This window comes from Coffea arabica, chromosome 3e, assembly GCF_036785885.1.
Source record: "Coffea arabica cultivar ET-39 chromosome 3e, Coffea Arabica ET-39 HiFi, whole genome shotgun sequence".
Classification (NCBI taxonomy): domain Eukaryota; kingdom Viridiplantae; phylum Streptophyta; class Magnoliopsida; order Gentianales; family Rubiaceae; genus Coffea; species Coffea arabica.
Genome location: NC_092315.1, coordinates 33,344,747 through 33,351,672, shown reverse-complemented (window position 1 = coordinate 33,351,672; position 6,926 = coordinate 33,344,747). Strand labels below are relative to the sequence as shown.

The window sequence follows — 6,926 nt, the reverse complement described above, 5'->3', positions numbered from 1 at the left end:
TCTTCCAAATTCAGTCACCTATTTGTATGCTTTGAGTGTTTGGTGTCTCTATAAGGGATCCCGTGTTCTATTTATGTGTAATGGTGTCTGTGAGAACCTCGAAAATATGCCTACAGATATATATATATAAATACATAATATAAAATATATGCATTGCACCTGCATTTTTAAACTGTTAATAAACTTCATATTTCTCTTTATGTGATTCTAATTAAGTACGTAAAAATAGTTTTATGTTACAAACAGTTTAAGTGTGCAAAATATTAAAAATTATTTGATTCCTGCCATTATAAATTAACACTTTTTGGGGTAAATTATTTTAATGCCTTGAGGTTAATTCTTTGAGATCCGATAACCAAGTCTAAGCGTTAATAATATTAAGTGTTAGCGGAAATCCTTTACAATTACATTTAGAACATTAAAATTTTGATAATTGAACTTTTGCAAGAATAAAATACTAGAAGGCTAACAAATGTTATTTGAAGTAAAAATGTTGGAATCAGCTTATGAATGAGAACCCTGAAAAATGTATATATATAAACCAGTGCACATTTCATTTGCATTCCTTTTATTCCTTAGTAACTACTAGCATTACTGTCCCTTGTTTCCAAATAAGTTCGTAAAAACACCTTCCATGTGACAAACAATATAATTTTCCTAAGTTATGAATTCCCTTGATTTTGCTAGACTAAATTAATACATCCGGAGTTAGAATAATTTATCGCCTTAAAACAAAATGCTAAAATACTTAGTTTTCTTTATGTTGAAATTAATGCTACCTGAGTGGATTAATTATATAAAATTTCTTGAATTCCAATAATTAATCCTAATTAGTGAATAACGTTAAATACTAGTAAGAATTTTCACGTTAAGACCAAAACCAATAGATTTTATATGCAAAATAAAAGAATTGTGCTAAGCTATTAAATTTCTAGTTTTGTTTCATTAAATTCATATTTCAAAGGTAAATTATTTCATTGATTTAACAATTAGACCTCTTTGAATTCCGATAGCTAACCTTAAGCGTTAATAATGATTAAGTTAATAAATGTTGATATAAATGGATAAACGAATATTGAGAATGTCAAATTTTTTTATATTAAGGTCAAACTTGATTTTAATAGTTTAAAATAATTAGGTAATAATGTTAAATGTTAATAGGAATTCTCACGTTAAGTCGAAAACCAATAAACTTGAGATAAATATGATTCAAGCATGCTAAACATATATAAGGCGTGAAAATTATTATAATTATAGTCTTATTCTCCTTTGTTTTCACAATAAGTGCGTAAAAATAACTTTTTATGTGCAAACTGAGACACTTGTATTAAATTATTATTTCACTTGACTTCATTATACTAAATCGATAAATTTCGAGTTAACCAACTCTAATGCTTGGGAATAAATAATTGGAAATTCTGATAATTAATTTAATCGCTAAATAATGTTAGGAATTACTAGGAACCTTAATATTAAATTGTAATCGATAGATTTCGATAAAAATGGTTTAAGTATACTAGTGTATAATTAGGCGTTCAAATCACAATTGGGGATAATTTTTGGAATTAAGTTAGAACTAAGGGCTTAAGTGGAAATTTGGATGAAACGTGAAAAGACTAAAACACCCTCTATACTATCTCAAAACCACCATGCAATTCCAAAACCAAATTGCCGGACAATATTATAATCAACCTCTCCATTCGGCCAATGCACATCTTTCCCTAACTCAGCACTCATCCGAGCTGCATTGGCCAGCTTACAACTCCAAACATTTCCAATTGCTGCCGGCCCCAATTCCTACTTCGCATTCCAGCACATTCCACTGCTATTACCGACCCAACCCCACTCACAATACCCAATATATACATTCCCTTAATCACTCCACTACCGTGAACCACTCCACCCCATATCCATTCTTAACCTTGTAATCATCGACCAAGGAGAGCTGTCCGCAAGCTGAGAGAGGAAACCAGAGAAAGTGTTGTGTGAGTTGCGGCCTTGAGCTGTCCGTGAGAGGGTGAGAGTAAGAGGTAACCGTGTGAGCTTCTTTATTTCCTCCACCACTGCCGAGCTGCCATCTCCTTCATCATCTCCCACCAGCTGGGCTCAACCACACCCACCAACTCCACAGCTTACACAAACCAAGCTCAGCCCAGCCATACCTGAATTCCATAGCCAGCCGAGGGAAAAATTTTTGCAGCTACCTGTCGTGTGAGCTAAGCCTTAAACTGAGGTAATTTCTGAGCTTCAATTAAACTGATTAGAGATGGATTAGGCTTTGCATTTGACGAATGAGCTAAGATAAGCTAGGAAATTTTAATGAATGTGAATTTCTGCCACATTCTAGCCACCGAGGATGATCGAACAATTTCTGGAAATCTGGGGTGAATGACGTTGATAAATTGAACTCGATTCCTAAACTGAAAATGTTAATCAGTGGTTAAGCTTCTGCATGTTGAACTTGAGCATCTAACTCCACGTATAGTCCAAGGAAAATCCGGAAATTAGGATCAAAGCTGCTGGAAAATTTGATTGTGTGATCTGCCGAGAGTTGATTTGGTAATGCAATTTTAATTTTGATTTATTGAAGTAATCTGAGCTTTTATATGCGATTACTTAACTCAAGACAGGATGTTTAAGACCATGCATGTCAATCTATGTATCCGGATGATGAATTTGAAGCATGAATGAGAAATCTGTCTTGGGAAAAAAATATGACCTGCCCGAGAGATTAATTAAGTAATGCAGCTTCTAATCCGTCCAATTTTGATAATTTGAGGTCATGATTAGTTAAATAAAAAGTGAATGATTAAGTAGATTAAGGTGTTGCATGTGGAAGCTAGATTCGGATGTTGATGTTAAGGCTTAAGAAAATTCTGTTTTTGATAAGAAAATGGTTGGCCGAAAACTGATTTAAGAATTGCATGATGTAATCTGCTTTGTTGTGATGATAAGCAACCGAGATTATGTTTAGTTAACTGAAACTTGGTTGATTTATACAATTAAGGCCTTGCATGTGGAGTTATGTGATTGGATGATGAATTAAGGAGCTTAGGAAAATTCTGCTTTGCTGGAAAAGTTTCTGCCGAGAGTTATCTTGGGTAATGTAGCTCATGTAGTATAACTTTGCTGTTTTGAGCCTCTAACCTTGATTAACTAGTAAATAACAAGAAATTTTAGCTTTGCACGTAGTTAATTAATTGAGTTAGAACTAAAAATAAAAATAAGATGCAACCAGATTTTTGTGCAGCTCAAACCGAGGCTAGCTGGAGATTTTCTTGGAAATTCGATGTTTTGGGTTGTGATTCAAACCTAATTTTTGAACTGGAAATGTTAACCAGTAAATTGAGTATCTATATGCCGAATTCGAGTAATTAAATAACTGAATAAGCCAAGGAAAAGTTTTAATACAAGATAAATGGTTGCTGGAAAATTTAGCTAACCAAACGTTTGAGCAGAAAATATTGAATTGTTTTCGGATTTCACTAGTTGATGTTTGAATATTTTCCTTAGCATAAAATGGTTTCGAAACACAGGAAAAAGGTGTATCTTAAGATATACGTGTTGTTTAGCAATGAAACATTTGATATCACGAATGATTTAACCAAAAACGTGGGTATACGAATGCTGGAAATTTTCCTTGTAGTTGCCAAAGTTTGAGTAAGAATTCCCCAGCTTGAAAGTGAAATTATTCTTTGAGTTCATAATGGTTGAAATTGCCTGGAAAATGTGGTGCTAAAATTCTACAAGAGTTGTATGGATGGTTAGAATAAAAGCCTTATGGTTTTAAAAAGAGAAAAAGGAGCTTTTCCACAAGTGAGCAAGAGCATCCAGATTTTCGGATTTTACTGACCAGTCTAGGCAAAATGCATATATCTTGGTGTAGGAAAATCCGATTGAAGTGCCGTCAGTGGCATCTGAAACTAGATTCATGGGCCTTTATTCTGTAGAAATTTCATATTTTTCCGCCATGTATACTGCTATCTGTGAATCCTCAAAGTAGACTGTTTGGTATAAATGTCCTGTTTTCTTCGTGAAACTAAATTTTGATTTGGATTGAACTTGTAATCTACTTGTGGTTTAAATTCTTGATTAAATTGTGGTTGGTAGTGATTGATGATGTCAAAGGCTAATGATTGATGAAGCCTTGGCCATTGGAATGATTTTATAAGTATTACTGGATGATGGAAGTTAATTGCTGGAATGTCTTGGGGCTTTACTTCTATTTTTATTTGCTTATGATGGGTTTGCTGAAACCAAGTGCTAATGATTGATGAAGCCTTGGTTGATCATTTTATTTTATTCAGAAATGCACTTGTTGAAATCTAGGGCTAATGATTGACGAAGCCCTAGTAATTTGCTATGTGAAGTTTTGCCATATTTTGATCCATATTATGACTTCGAAACGGAATCGGAGCTGTGGAAGTTGTATCGACCTTGCGAACTCGAGTAGCTGTGATCAAAATTAATCAAAAATATTTTCCAGCTAGTATTATATTATAAAACTCCATATCTAGTGTTTTGCCTAAAACTTTCCAACTCGATAATTTCCTTTAGCTCAAACTAGCCTTGATAGCTATAGTAAATAAGTTCTATACCTTTTGGAAACTCTAAGTCTTATTTTAATTCTTTTTCTTTCTTTAAGCTTTGCACTCGGATAGTTAACTATAGGAAAAGTTCCAAAATACGAGCTTTACTAATTTTAGTGAAAAGCTTGGGAGACTTGCTCGGCAAGAAACCCTATTTTAGGAAAAATAGTTTTTAAGGATAATTCTTGCAAAAGCCGTAACTTTAGAGAAATGTTCAAAGTAACTTTCTAACATTGTTGTTGAGAGATTTGTCGACTTATTTCAAGAAAAGGATACTAGTTACCCTTTATAAGGAAGAGTATCTTACGGAAAACTATAAGAAACATTTCTTCTAAATTTGTCAAGTTTCAACCTAAGTAGATTCCTAATTTTTCTAAAGGTAGTAAACTAGTAGTATAATAAGTATACCTCAGCTTGTATAAGATTAAAAACTGAATAGAAACTTATAGTTTCAAAATTTGGTTTTTAGGATTTTGCGAGGACGCGGAATTCGATTCTCAACTTGATATCTGAACTCCACCCTTGGTGAGTGTCCCTGCTTGTTTTATGCTTATGTGGTTAAGCGTTTTATCAACTCGCTATGTGATAATTGTCAAAAATGAAACAAATGGTTTCTGATCCATCGAAGTGAGCAGTGTGTACCTTATCGCACTAGCCGTTCGAGTGGTGACGTGTGTGAAACATTTTCTAATAAACCCGTGAATCTAAATGTAGTTGCGTCGTTGGGTGAATCCCTCGACTCGTGAATCAACTACCATAACGTCGGTGGGTGAATCCCTCGACTAATTTTATTACGGGTATATCTCGAGTATACTGCATCGGTAGACGAAGTTCAGGCCCGAAGCAGAGGTATGAACGCTGACGGGTTAGGATTAAAATAAGTGGATCTACATGGACTATAAGTAGTGAAAGTTGACGGAGGGTCAACTGCGAGGGTATCTGATCAAGCGAGGAGAATGGCTCCCGAGAGCCCCTGTATCCTACCTTGTGCTATTATACGCTTTCTTAATCGATTAAATTTGTTTAAATTGTTATCTGTTGTTTGATTTATGTGAGTGCATGTTTTGGGGCACCACTGAGTTTTAGCTCACCCCACGTTTATTTGTTTTCCTTGACAGGTTCTGGAAACTGAAAGCCTTGAACTTACTTATGTTTCTTTTCTTTTGGATGTAATGGATATTACGGCTATTGTGTGGGTTGTGTTATGCTTCAACTTGAATTATGTACTTTTGTTTTAGATTGCCACTTGAAGCTGGAAAAGTGTAAAACCTAATTTCGATATCTGGTTTGTATGAATGTTATTTGTATATCCGAATTGCACGACCCTATTCCCTGGTTGTAACGCATGGGATGTTTAGGAGCCGTTGATTGGCTGTTTTAAATCACTGCTATCTCTGAAGTTAATGTGGTGATAGAAATCGATTTGTTTCGGAAGAATCATTTTTGTAATAGCTTAGGTTAATCGTCGGAAGGTTTTGGGTTAGAATGCTTGCGTGAGTCCTGGCGAGAGTTGGGCGGACGGCCCGCCAACCCTTTGGTTCGCCTTAGGGGGAAGTGGGGTCGTCACAGTGTCTATAAGTGATTGAGTTTTCTATGGGTGTGTGACTGCACATCCATGTCCAAAACCCACAAGCAAGCATATTCCAAAAGGAGGAGATGCCGCCATCCATAAATCAAATGAAACCCAAAAAACTGGACTGAAATTTTTGGCAAAAAAATTAATTAGGGCAAACCATTTGGGGGAAAATTAGGGAGGCAAAAGAGAATCAGCATACCTTTTTTTGTAGAGAGTTGCTGCTAAATGTGGTCTTCTATTTCGTCATTTCCAAGCCAAGATCGATTAGCAGATGACGAGGAGATGTTTATTGGTTCTCGGCGAGGAGATGTTTCCGGCAGAGATGAGCAGTGTGTTTTTTGGTTCTCGGCAGAGATGAGGAGCTGTGTGTTTTTTGGTTCTAAGTGTTGCTTGTTGGCTATTGGCTCATGGCTGGTAGTAGTGTTTTGTTCGGTGAATGACTAAACATGACCACGAGTTGTTGGTTTCACTAAGTGTTCAAGTCAATTCCGCGCTTCTCCTCAAACTATTGACTTTGAATTAAATTTCAATTCCTTACATTTCCCCCCCTGCTCGTACCAAAATTTCAACCCAAGTTTTTTAGTTTTGAATTAATATTTTACTAATATATTATTACTTGCAACTTTTAAATATTTTTGTAAAAATATTCATAATAGGTAATTTTTTTATGACATCAAACAGTTGATCCCATATTAATATTGATATCACTTTCTCAAAATTGTGAACTAAATTACAACTTACTTATCTTTCTTTTCATTATT

At 34.9% G+C, this 6,926-nt stretch overlaps 1 long non-coding RNA gene across 1 annotated transcript; it reads left to right on the top strand.

The window, feature by feature from the left end:
- Positions 1–1,924: 1,924 nt before the first annotated feature.
- Positions 1,925–6,060, top strand: LOC140038713 (uncharacterized). Its single transcript, XR_011842282.1, has 2 exons — positions 1,925–2,233; positions 5,708–6,060. It is a non-coding gene; the product is annotated as an uncharacterized lncRNA (long non-coding RNA).
- Positions 6,061–6,926: the final 866 nt, after the last annotated feature.